The sequence below is a fragment of the Schistocerca piceifrons genome, chromosome 3 (genome assembly GCF_021461385.2).
Source record: "Schistocerca piceifrons isolate TAMUIC-IGC-003096 chromosome 3, iqSchPice1.1, whole genome shotgun sequence".
NCBI lineage: Eukaryota > Metazoa > Arthropoda > Insecta > Orthoptera > Acrididae > Schistocerca > Schistocerca piceifrons.
Genome location: NC_060140.1, coordinates 350,293,388 through 350,307,764, shown reverse-complemented (window position 1 = coordinate 350,307,764; position 14,377 = coordinate 350,293,388). Strand labels below are relative to the sequence as shown.

At 44.5% G+C, this 14,377-nt stretch overlaps 1 protein-coding gene across 1 annotated transcript in view; it reads left to right on the top strand.

Moving 5' to 3' along the window:
- LOC124789975 (aminopeptidase N-like) overlaps positions 1-14,377 on the top strand; it is a 91,303-nt gene that overhangs the window by 62,532 nt on the left and 14,394 nt on the right. The window lies entirely within an intron of this gene.

Genomic DNA, 14,377 nt, shown 5'->3' with positions numbered 1-14,377 from the left:
TAAACACTTACATAAATCACTCCTTTTCATTTTCCTTTTTAGTTCAGACTCAACTATGAAGCTCAATGAAAGTTATCAAGTTATGATATGATCTCATATCTGCTACTGGAACATTCTGAAATATAAATGGCCTCTCACCAGCAAAGTATAAAATTTCCTCCATATAAAACCACAGAGGAAGACCACTGAAATTATGGTCAAAATGTCAGTTTTCCTCATTTAGTGATAGTTATTTTACTGCATGATATGGCTCCACATTCAGAAAACTTTGTGCTCACTTACTCCGGTCATGGAAGCCTATGAACTTACAAAGAGTAATGGAGGTCATTTTTTGTGTAGTATCTCAAGTACAAACTGTGTTATTTCCTTTGAACTGTGATTAGTTATTTGTAACAAATTTCGATGGTCTGTAAGTATTGTGAAATTGTAGTTAAAATGACTGTTTAAAAGGGTATCTATCATAAGATTCCACTTGAGCAAGCAGTACAAAATTTCCTTCTAAATTATTATTTTCTATTATATTAACAAAATGCTTTAGTGACTGAACAGCATGTGAGTATTTTGTATCTACTTCCATGGAAGCTGAATGCCCAACAGAGGGAATTGATGATGGCCGTTAGTGGGCATAGGTTGTGATCTGGATTCTCTCTCTCTCTTTGCTCTTGGCCTGTTGACACCATTGTGGCAAAGTTTTACGTTTTGTACCTTACTTATGCGTAGCTCACATTAGGCTTGCTTTGTCTGTTTCCTATCCACCATCAGTCAGACATTGTTAGCTGAACTACTATTTGGAGTCATGTTGTCGTCCGTAGGCAGCTCTTCCACCTTGCGGCTTCACCCATTCCTCTCCTGGGCTCTGATATGTGGCTACTTGTAGATACAACAAGTATTTTGGTACATGTATCACAATGCATTTAAAAACCTTGCATTCACCTACTGAGGCCAATATAAACCTCAAACATGAAAATTTGTATGTTAAAGTTAGCTATAACAGGCAGACATACAGTTGTGTTGTTATTATCTTCTACATCAGTGGTCAAAGTGGTGGACTGCTCATGCTATTATGAAAATTTCTTGATTATGCTATAAAAATTGTGTGATTGTTTCAACTTGGTAACAACTTTGTTTATAATATAATATAAACAGGGAAAAAAATCTACTCACCATTTAGTGGCACAGATAAAAGATACAAGATATGGAAATGAACAAGCTTTTGAAGCCAGTGACCCCTTCTGAAATGTAAGAAAGAGGGATGAAGGAAAAAAAACTTGTGGAGTTTCCAAACTGGGGAGTGTCACAGAAGATTGGTCTAGAACCCCAGGTCATCTATTCATATTATACACTCCTGGAAATTGAAATAAGAACACCGTGAATTCATTGTCCCAGGAAGGGGAAACTTTATTGACACATTCCTGGGGTCAGATACATCACATGATCACACTGACAGAACCACAGGCACATGGACACAGGCAACAGAGCATGCACAATGTCGGCACTAGTACAGTGTATATCCACCTTTCGCAGCAATGCAGGCTGCTATTCTCCCATGGAGACGATCGTAGAGATGCTGGATGTAGTCCTGTGGAACGGCTTGCCATGCCATTTCCACCTGGCGCCTCAGTTGGACCAGCGTTCGTGCTGGACGTGCAGACCGCGTGAGACGACGCTTCATCCAGTCCCAAACATGCTCAATGGGGGACAGATCCGGAGATCTTGCTGGCCAGGGTAGTTGACTTACACCTTCTAGAGCACGTTGGGTGGCACGGGATACATGCGGACGTGCATTGTCCTGTTGGAACAGCAAATTCCCTTGCCGGTCTAGGAATGGTAGAACGATGGGTTCGATGACGGTTTGGATGTACCGTGCACTATTCAGTGTCCCCTCGACGATCACCAGTGGTGTACGGCCAGTGTAGGAGATCGCTCCCCACACCATGATGCCGGGTGTTGGCCCTGTGTGCCTCGGTCGTATGCAGTCCTTATTGTGGCGCTCACCTGCACGGCGCCAAACACGCATACGACCATCATTGGCACCAAGGCAGAAGCGACTCTCATCGCTGAAGATGACACGTCTCCATTCGTCCCTCCATTCACGCCTGTCGCGACACCACTGGAGGCGGGCTGCACGATGTTGGGGCGTGAGCGGAAGACGGCCTAACGGTGTGCGGGACCGTAGCCCAGCTTCATGGAGACGGTTGTGAATGATCCTCGCCGATACCCCAGGAGCAACAGTGTCCCTAATTTGCTGGGAAGTGGCGGTGCGGTCCCCCTACGGCACTGCGTAGGATCCTACGGTCTTGGCGTGCATCCGTGCGTCGCTGCGGTCCGGTCCCAGGTCGACGGGCACGTGCACCTTCCGCCGACCACTGGCGACAACATCGATGTACTGTGGAGACCTCATGCCCCACGTGTTGAGCAATTCGGCGGTACGTCCACCCGGCCTCCCGCATGCCCACTATACGCCCTCGCTCAAAGTCCGTCAACTGCACATACGGTTCACGTTCACGCTGTCGCGGCATGCTACCAGTGTTAAAGACTGCGATGGAGCTCCGTATGCCACGGCAAACTGGCTGACACTGACGGCGGCGGTGCACAAATGCTGCGCAGCTAGCGCCATTCAACGGCCAACACCGCGGTTCCTGGTGTGTCCGCTGTGCCGTGCGTGTGATCATTGCTTGTACAGCCCTCTCGCAGTGTCCGGAGCAAGTATGGTGGGTCTGACACACCGGTGTCAATGTGTTCTTTTTTCCATTTCCAGGAGTGTATTTTAAAACACTACTTATTTTCATTTATATAACTAGTGCATTTGAGATTTATGATTTTACTTTAGATTGTGTTTGTAAATAATATACACCTACACAAGTTTCAAAATGAATATATATGTATTAAGGCTTTGTAGCGTTTATTACATTCAACCTACAATTATAAATAATACATCCAATGAAAGAGCAATCCAAACAGTTTTGTTTGTATACTTGTGCACAAGGGGAAAGAGCATGGAATAACCAAGGGTAACTGAAGAACATTTTGAAGGCGTGAGAGTCTTTCACGTGTAGCCCCAAGAAATCAATTCATAAGGGTAGTTGTGAATTAGTAATTCCATTGACATCTGCGTGGAGACTTTTAAAGAGACCCTTACAACTATGTCCTTATCATTTGCAGCTGTTACAAGATCTAAAGCCTACAGATTATGATTTACATGCCAGTTTTGGAAACAAAATATTGCTGCATGATGATGCAGATACTCTGGATTGTATTGTCTTCAGTGACAAATCAGCATTTCTTATGTGGAAATGAGAGCACACATAATGTGCACATCTGGGGTGCCATCAAATCCCTGCAAGATGGTACATATGTAATGAAATTCCCCTTTTTTGTCATATCCTGATGAATCAACTGTAACTGGTGTTTCTTAGCTGTATTTGCTAGAACTATGGCTCTTTCCTCAACTGGAAGAAGTTAAAATACACTATTTTATTTGGCTGCAAGATGGCATGCCACCCCATTGGCATAATTCAGTACACCAGGCTGTTCCAACTCAAGAACTCAGCTGCTATCAGCTTGTGCACATGCACGCAATGCTACACATGGACAGGGCTGGGCAAACAGCTTACATGCAGCACTGTGCACAAAACACTGTCTAGAGAGGAGACCATGTATAAGGCAATACAGGGATTATGATTAACAAAAAATGTTAATATAAGCTAAATGTACAAATATTTTATCTAGTTTGAGAAATACATTTTCATTTATTCATGATTAATGAAATATTGGTTGTCAGTTCTTGAGCTGCCACAAGATGGAGAATACTCTTAAATGCTGGTTCATGCAGCTGGCACCTTTCTGCAGTTTTTACTCTCTTCATTATAGAAAACAATTATTGACAACCATATGTTGAGCAAAACATAGATATGATGTCAGCTGTGTTCCTGTGTAATTTGGAAAAGTCTTCTGTATGAAGTTCGTAATACTATCTTACCAAGTTCGTGGTGTTGTAATATAAGGTGAGCATATTTTTGGAAGCCGAAGCTGGGACCAAAATGGATGCCCATACAGGAGGGCAAGGGAGACTGTGTCCCCCTCCCATACACACACAAATTTCAGGGGAAGGAAAAAATTTGCTGCAGTCACATGAATTTAGTTCAAGAAATTTATTAAAAAGTTGGTATATACATATTGTATCATTGTGTACTCAGCGATCGCACCTGAGGATGATGGCCAGATGGATCGCTGAAGTATTGTGTAGTGAAGATGATCATACCCATGAAGAGGATAAACATATGACGCCGGGAAAATCTACGGGATCACAACAGTATTGAAGATAGAAGGCCACCAAGTTACATGTGCAGAGGCTGTATAAGCACTTCATGATTTAAAAATGAATATGACAGAAAAACGAAAAACCAGATTCATGCCACACTTTACAAGAAGTGCTTTAAGTAAACTTGAATCTGAGGGGGGCATGAACGTTATTAAGTTCACTGAAACCATCTGTGAATTTTATGATAGCAGTGCACAATACACTGAGCAGTGGACGGAACATTTTAATGCGGCTTTGGACTTCAAATCGGTTCTTTTGAACGATATACTTACATGGCTTGAGGTCCAAAAATGCCACGAATCTCTCATAAACGTATTGCCGAACTGTAACATCAACGACAATGAATTATTTCAAGAGTGTCTTAATATGCAGCAGTTTTTCACCCCTCATAAAATAGACAAATCGAATGTAGAAGAAACTGACACTAATATGCGCTGGGTACAGATGATTCAGCACTTCGCATCGAAACAAATTCCTTATGAGAATATTTTCAGAATTGTGTAATTTGCGTTGTGTCTTCTTGGTACAAATGCAGCAGTCGAGTATATCTTTTCTTTGATGAATAAGATATGGACATTTGAGAAAACGCAAATGAAAATTGAGAGTATGAAATCAATTCCGACGGTTAAAATTAATCTGAATTTGCAGGGGAGGCTTCTCTGTCATGTATATATGAAAGCACTTCATGATTTCAAAGCGAATATGGCAGAAAAATGAAAAACCAGATTCATGCCACACTTTATGAGAAGTGCTTTAAGCGAACTTGAATCTGAGCGGGACATGAACTAACTTAAGTTCACTAAAAACATCTGTGAATTTTATGATAGCAGTGCACAATACATTGAGCAGTGCACGGATCGTTATACATCGTAGAAATATTGTGTAGTGAAGAGGATCATATAAGGCAGCATACCCGCGGAGAGCATAAAAATATCTTCAATACTGCTGCGTGAAAAATTGATACTTCATTATGTAAAATCATAAGGAGAACTTAAGAGCATGGGCTTTCAAAGAATTTCCATAGTATTGTTGGGCATTTTTCTTCATTCAAAAGATATGATTTTAGTGGTCCATAGAGCCGACACATTCTCTCAATAGCTGGCATCATGGCTAAGCATCTGGTACTCAGGCTTTCTACATGCACAGAATATATGTTGAAGTAATAATAAATCTTGTGAATGACACACTCTAGATCGACTGGTAAACAATCTGCAGCTCTCTTTATAGCATTATGCACCATGTGCGCTGCACATCCTACACCAATGATTTCACGACCAATATTGTTTGTCCCTCTTCGAGACCGTCCACCAAGGTTTATATTGGCATTGTCTTCGTGGAATGTACAACCTTATCATTCAAATTCTATTCTGTGATGGTATCACATAAGTTTCCAATAATATTTGCAGTTTCAACAGGCAGCTCTTTGAACTGAATAATTTTCGCCCAACTGCCTTCAAGAGGCAAGAAATATCGAACAAGAACAGGGAAGTATAAGATAAACATACTTTCTCGAAGACATTAATTTAGATCTTTTTAACATGTTGACAGTCACGGTCAAAATGAGTTAAATGCTCCCAGAATCCCTGTTAAACAGTTCATACAGTTAGATTCGTCATCTCAGGTGTAGTCCATCTGTCTTTTAAAACCAATTATTGACGAGAAAATAGAGCCTGCGAATTATCTCGTAGTTGGCGTAAAGAGTGAAGAGTTCAGCTCAGATGCGCAATAATATCGCCTTAACACTTTAAAGAAATAGAGCAGAAGGAGAAAGTACATTTTCCACGAGTTACCAGTTATCTCGTCGTTTTTTGTCCAATTTGTGAAAAAACACAAAGTTTTTGCGTGGAAGAATGCTTTGCGAAAGCGTCCCCAACTGAAGGGTCGCGACTCGGCACCAGGACACAAAAATAAATTACCGGATCGCACAAATATCTCCTTGTCGTAATTGACAGTATACAATTACGTACGTTATTAAATAATCACATTTTAGTAATAGTAAGTTAATTTAAAAAATTTAGTTTCTAAAGGGAATCATGACAGTTGTATGTTACATAGAAGTTGTACTCATTCTAGTAAATAATGAAATTGCTACTGCTTTACTGACGATCGTCCTGCGATTCCTTAGTGGTGGGCAGGAAATCACGTATCTATTAGAACTCACGGAGATTGAGAAGTCACAGATATCACAATAACAACTTTACACAATCTAAATGCGATTTCAGCCACAATTAGCAGTCGCAGTAGCACTTCTTATTCAACGCCGCATGCCATCTAGTGGCCGAATTTCGTGTTGCTTTCTGTAAACCTGGTGTCTTGATATGGAATTAGTTGCGATTTCAATGCCAAGTCGCTGCTAGAAATCGCAAGTAGCAACTAAAAAGCGCAATTAACAGTGCACTCTGTTGGCCAAAGTTCGTACTACGCTCTTTCTCTACGATTCGCTATCGAGTCCAACTGCGATTTCTGTGGAAATGATGGTATGGCATTGTTGAGCGTGAGGCCGCATTCGGGGGAGTTCAGCCGACGTATTGCAAGTCCTTTTTACTTGACGCCACTTCGGCGACTTGTGCGTCAATGATTATGAAAAGGATGAATAAGGACACATAACACCCAGATCCCTGTTGGGGACGTATGCGTGGCAGGCGGTAACGCTATCGCTATACTACGGAGGCGGACTGCGACTTCTGAGACAAGTCGCAAATGAAAGTCGCAAGTAGTAACCAAAAAGCGCGGTTAACATTCTTTGCCGTAGTGCCATCTGTTGACCGACGTTCGTTCTTCATTATAAGAAATTTGTGCCTCACGATATCGATCAGTTGAGTGCGAGATGCCGACGAGCGAGGATGATGCGCGCGCGGCCGGAGCAACCGCCTCGGACGCGCCGGAGTCGGCCGCTGGTGGGTCGGTTGGGCCCGGCCCACAAGACGCCCAGCGGCCGCTCCACACAGGACGGATCCCAGGTTGACGACCCAGGCTACGGCCCTGTTCATGACAGGATAGAACGACGATCGACAGACGCCGTTCGACCGCAGAAGACTACACACCACACGACGAAACCGTATACGGACGTCGGCCATACGTCACACCACGACGGACGCAGCAGTGAAGACGACTGCCAGGACTACGCCAGAAGACTCGATATATGTCGGGAGGACAAAGAAACGCTGAAGGACATACAACGCCTTATCCGCTGTTCACGGGAAACGCAAGAGCAGGATAACGACACCTGTCTGGCATCGCCAGCTATGGACTCAGATGTCGAATCACACACTCCCACTAAACGGACTACGACGCGGAGATGGCAGCGACCTTCCCAGCGGAAAACGACGACGACTCCCCGCACGCAGAGGGGGACTTTACGCTCGTACACAACAAACGGCGCAGAAGCAACGCATTAGCCAAGGACTTAGACAACCTGGCTAAGAGACGAACAGAGACCATCCCCACGACGAACCGATTCGCCCCACTGACGCCTCAAGCTACGCCTCCATCACCCACCAACAAGCCACAGGCACAAACTTCTAATGCCGCAGAAGGCATGGACAGAGACAAGAATGTGCTTCGCAAAGTGCCCCCAGTCACTATTTATTACATGAAGGATTACGTTCACTTCAGTGAAATGCTCAACGGACTTCTAGAGGGCAACCTTCAAGCTGTATACCAAAAGGACCGCATCAAATACCATTTTGAGTCCTTCGAAGACCAAAGATGTGCAATAAAATCTTCACGAACCACAGCTTCTCATATTTTAAGCACCAGGCGACAGAGAACTGAAAGTAGTTGTCAAACGCCTTCCGGCGGAAATTACCGAAGAACAACTTTACTATGCCCTCAAGGAAAAAGGCTTCAAAGTGATACAAGTCTACCAATTTAAGGAACGCGACGAGAAGACGAAACAACTGATACCACAACCTGTGTACTGAGTCGCCCTCCCATCCAGAAAAGACAGTGACAATATATATGATGTCAAGTACCTGCTCTACACACGAGTGATAATAGAAACCTATAATAGTAAAGAAGAACCAGTTCAGTGCCGACATTGTCAACGTTTAGAGCATAAAGCGAACTACTGCATCAGGCCAGCCCGCTGCGGTGGCTCCCACAAATCATCAAATTGTGCCCATCCTAGGACCGCGCCCCCCAAGTGCGCCAATTGTGAACAAGAACATCCAGCGACCTACTGTGGCTGCGCCAAATTTCAAGAGCTCCTACGGAAATATTCTAGAAGGACACCAAAGAAGTCGACCCCACAACGGCCTATGATTGTTAAGAACTCGGCCATGGCAGCGATTCAGGCCACCCAACAACAAGCGGCACCTCTCCCTGCGGAAACAATCGCCTCTCGACCACAACCGGCACCCAGAGTGACTCCACGAGAGACAAGACAACAGCGCTCTTACTCTGAAGCAATATATGCCCATCCACCGACGCCACCACCAGCGGAGACATCATCTGCCTGGTAGACCACCTTTACACCAGCGTTAACGGATATTGTTCAACTACTCACCGCCCTCCAGCAGAAGCTGACGTCTATCCTCTCGCTTGTAGAAAGCGTACTGACAGCTTTTCAAATACTGTAAATGGATAGACGGTATCACAGGGGAATTTCAACTTCTGCATCTGGAATGCCAATGGCCTGAAACTGAAGAAAACAGAATTCACGGACGTCTTACATCGGCACATAGCATTTGTCTCCGAAACACACTAAGCGAGGTGGTGCAGTGGCTAGCACACTGGACTCGCATTCGGGGGGCCGATGGTTCAATCCCGCATCTGACCATCCTGATTTAGGTTTCCCGTGATTTCGCTAAATTGGTCCAGGCAAATGCCGGGATGGTTCCTTTGAAAGGGCACAGCCGACGTTCTTCTCCGTCCTTCCCTAATCCGATGAGACCAATGACCTCGCTGTCTGGTCTCCTCCCCCAAACAACCCAACCCAATCCTCTCCGAAACACATCTCCACGAGTCAACCAACCTCCGCTTGAGGAACTTGCACATCTACTGGACGGACAGACGGGACCAAAGGGGTAGGGGGCCGCCGTTCTGATCAAAAAATGCATTCGTCACCTCAAAGAACATTCACCCCAACTCCAGACTTTAGAGGCCACGGCAGTAACGATCCACACAACGCTTGGAAACATTACCTGTATTACAGCTTACCTTAGCCCAAAGAAGCCTCTCCACCCAGAAGATCTTTACGCCGTTACAGAGGGTTACGACAAGATCCTCCTTGGAGGGGATCTTAATAGTAAACATGTTGCCTGGAATTCCCATAGGACTAACCCAAAAGGACATATATTGTTTGCACTGGTTGAGGATTTACATGTTTCCGTCCACGGCCCACGGGAACCGACGAGGATATCTTACCAGTCAATTATGACGAGTTTCCACCACCACTGCAGGAACTTAAGACAAGGCGCAATCTATTTCGGAAACGATGGGTCCGTTACCGCCATCCAGATGATAGACAGGAGACTCACAGACTAACCTGAGAACTCCGGTGGAAGGTTCAGGACTGGAAGCAACACACATGGGAACTCCAAATGGACAACTTTCTACTACGCACCAAAGATGAATGGCGAATAGTTAAAAGTCTCAAACAGCAACAGCCCCCCAAAAGGGAAATTCAAGGACCCCATGGCCTCTTGTACGACTCATTGGCGCAGGCGGAGCTGTATGCGGATACATACCAATAATAGATAACTATGCCCCCCCACAAAGGATGGAAATGATGCACTCCACCGTGCAGAGGAGGACACAGCCGTGGAATGGGAAGCTATTCGGGATGACCTGACTAATACCCTGCCCCAGCTGACAACGCCGGAGGAAATTAAGAGGATTATCAAGTATAGCAAACACACCTCACCTGGAACAGATAGAATTGGCAATACGGAATTGAAACACCTACCGAGAAAGCCTATCGTGCTTCTCACCCAGATGGTGAACAGCTGCCTCAGGACTGGATACTTCCACAAGGCATGGAAGATTGCCAGAATAGTGCCAATACCAAAACCGGGCAAGGAGGTCTCACATCGTGACAGCTACAGACCCATAAGCTTACTCAACGCTGGGAAAAGTACTGGAACGTGTCCTCCTGAAACGCATGCTGGACATCCTTGAGGCACACAACATCATCCGATCAGAGCAGTTTGGCTTCCAGGCGAAGCTGTCGGCTGAGTTACAACTACTACGCATCACGGAATCTATCCAAGACAATTTCAACTAGAAAAAACATACCATTGGAGTCTTTCTCGATATAGAGAAGGCTTACGATAAAGTATGGCGACGCAACTTGATCGTCAAGCTCCAACGTACCACTCCTCTGCCAGACTACTATTTAAAAAATTTCGACAATTTTCTTCAGGATCGCAGATTATATATTCGCATTGATGACAAGAATTCAACAACACGGCCTGTCCTTGAAGGACTTCCACAAGGACCAGTCATATCTCCACTGCTGTTTAATTTATACATTAACGACCTCCCGATGGTGCCACATGTTACTGCCAGTTTCTATGCTGACGACACAACGCTCCTGACTGCAGGCACCAGAATGGACCACCTCATCACAGCGCCAATTAGATTTAGTGGACCACTGGGCCGACAGGAACAAAACAACGGTCAGTGCAGTGAAAACCATAGTTATTGTCTTCACAAGTCGGAGACATCAATGAACGCCTACGGATATCAGACCAGACACTCCCCTGGGCAACAACTGTAAAATACCTTGGAGTGCATCTGGACGCCAAACTGCTGTATAGTCATCATATTATGGAGAAGAAGACGTCTGGCCTCAAAATACTGGAAGCTCTCCTCCCATTTCTGAAGAGCTCGTACCTCAGCCAACGCACGAAACTCCAGCTGTACCACGCCACAGTCGAACCATCTGTTTTGTATGGATCGACCTCTTGGGGTACTACGTGTGCCACTAACTACAAGAAGTTACAGGTAATACAAAGCAGAAGATTACGATGGATCACTGGAACCCAATGGTGGATCCGGAATCATGTAAAGTAACCTCTGGCGTGCCACAGGGGAATGTTATGGGACCATTGCTTTTCACAATATATATAAATGACTTAGTAGATAGTGTCGGAAGTTCCATGCGGCTTTTCGCGGATGATGCTGTAGTATACAGAGAAGTTGCGGCATTAGAAAATTGTAGCGAAATGCAGGAAGATCTGCAGCGGATAGGCACTTGGTGCAGGGTGTAGTGACGTAACAAGACTGTTACGCCACTTGAGGTAGCCGATAGGAAGGCACGCGTACACACACGCCGACGGGCGTCAAGTCTGGAACAGGATAGCTACTGAATGGTAGCAAGAAAAGTGCGTAGCTGCTTTATACTTAACTTTAATGATCCTTGTGATACATCTCTCTTGACTATACAAATGCGACTCGTAAGATACATGCACTGTTACAATTGGCGCCTTGCTAGGTCGTAGCCATGGACTTAGCAGAAGGCTATTCTAACTGTCTCTCGGCAAATGAGAGGAAGGCTTCGTCCGTATTGTCGCTAGCAATGTCGTCGTACAACTGGGGCGAGTGCTCTATCGTATATCGAGACCTGCCTTGTGGTGGCGCTAGGTCTGCGATCACTCAGTGGCGACACGCGGGTCCGACATGTACTAAATGGACCGCGGCCGATTTAAACTACCACCTAGCAAGTGTGGTGTCTGGCGGCGACACCACACAGGGAGTGGCAACTGACCCTTAACATAGACAAATGTAATGTATTGCGAATACATAGAAAGAAGGATCCTTTATTGTATGATTATATGATAGCGGAACAAACACTGGTAGCAGTTACTTCTGTAAAATATCTGGGAGTATGCGTGCGGAACGATTTGAAGTGGAATGATCATATAAAATTAATTGTTGGTAAGGCAGGTACCAGGTTGAGATTCATTGGGAGAGTGCTTAGAAAATGTATTCCATCAACAAAGGAGGTGGCTTACAAAACACTCGTTCGACCTATACTTGAGTATTGCTCATCAGTGTGGGATCCGTACCAGATCGGTCTGACGGAGGAGATAGAGAAGATCCAAAGAAGAGCGGCGCGTTTCGTCACAGGGTTATTTGGTAACCGTGATAGCGTTACGGAGATGTTTAATAAACTCAAGTGGCAGACTCTGCAAGAGAGGCACTCTGCATCGCGGTGTAAGCTTGCTCGCCAGGTTTCGAGAGGGTGCGTTTCTGGATGAGGTATCGAATATATTGCTTCCCCCTACTTATACCTCCCGAGGAGATCACGAATGTAAAATTAGAGAGATTAGAGCGCGCACGGAGGCTTTCAGACAGTCGTTCTTCCTGCGAACCATACGCGACTGGAATAGGAAAGGGAGGTAATGACAGTGGCACGTAAAGTGCCCTCCGCCACACACCGTTGGGTGGCTTGCGGAGTATCGATGTAGATGTAGATGTAGATGATATTCATCGAGCCTTAAGCGGATCTTACCTCTCAGACAAGGTGAAGGAGAAGGCACGAACCTTATTCTGAAGTTGGACATGATACGCGACAGTACACCACAGCTCACCACAGTAGGTACGGTAGAAACCTCACGCAACCACAAATATAAGGTACCGAAGGCGATGGTGTTTGGGCCTCCGTAAATGTTTTCCCTAGGTAATTCTCCATAATTTAAGGACATAAAGTCCTTTAGCACTTCTACACACTGTGTTCAAACACACGCCAAAAGCAGCGAGTTATAGGACCCCTTTGTGTGCCCAAACTAAAGCTGAAAGAAGAATAAATAAATAAAGCGAAAATTTTTACCCTTTCCATTCCCTATAGAAGTAAAAATCAACAAAGTTGATCAGACTTCAGCACCACTACCACAATAAAAAAAAAGCAATATCGATGTACTTCATGGGCAAATTACAGGACGACAAGCACATTCAGCACCAGTTATGGTTGGTCAGATTCAGCTGTGACTCTTGATGTATTATATCGATAAGAAGCAACATTGCCTTTTTCTCCTGAGAATATCATTTGGAGACAAGTAACCAAAAAAAAAGTGTTTGATTCTGCTTCCAATATGGCAGTTGTGGTTAATACTCCACATGCCTACAGGACTTTGCAATGTTAACACAGCAGAATTCAAACATTTGTATAAGTGTAATGAAATGAAAACAATATTACTGAGTCATGTGAATGCCTCACTTTTGTCCTGATACAGTTCAAGACTCTGGAGAAAAATTTTACACATGGTGTTTACTTGGCAACTGCAAAAAAATGGTTCAAATGGCTCTGAGCACTATGGGACTTATCATCTTAGGTCATCAGTCCCCTAGAACTTAGAACTACTTAAACCTAATTAACCTAAGGACATCACACACATCCATGCCCGAGGCAGGATTCGAACCTGTGACCGTAGCAGTCCCGCGGTTCCGGACTGCAGCGGTAGAACCGCACGGCCGGCAAAGCAACTGCACACACAAGAATTTTCTGCCGATACTACAACCTCCTACACGTGTAAGCTTTTCCTGTTTTACCTTCAAGTACTGCACTTAAACTATTCCTGATTTAACTGGAAGATCCGTACTTCCCACTTTCATATCAACAGCCTCAAAACGCATATTCTAGACCTCGAGCTATGTTACAGGTTAGCGTCACCACACCAAGATTGTGGGGAAACGGGGTGGGAGGCATGTCACTTTCCAAAAAGTCTTTACCAATAATTAAATGGCGGAAAATTTACAGGTATAGGACGGCTTAACATGGGGAAAATGAGATTTTCCTTATTCACTCACTGTATTTACCATTTACTAATCATTCCTTTAAAATAGCATAATAACTTCAATTGAAAACTGTTCAATCACTCATTCTGCACACTTATTTCATAATTATGGCACTTTTAAACTGCAAATCCTGTAAGAGTTGTCTTGAATCTTCACGATTCTCTGTCAAGAGCCTTGATGTGGATAGGTACGTACAGTAACCAGTAATCAGAGTCGAAACAGCGTCTGCAAAATCACAAGGATTATTAAACATTTTTGCTGTCACTAATTACAAGCAATGTGATTGACAGAGTAGTATTGCCAACATTCCCTGTA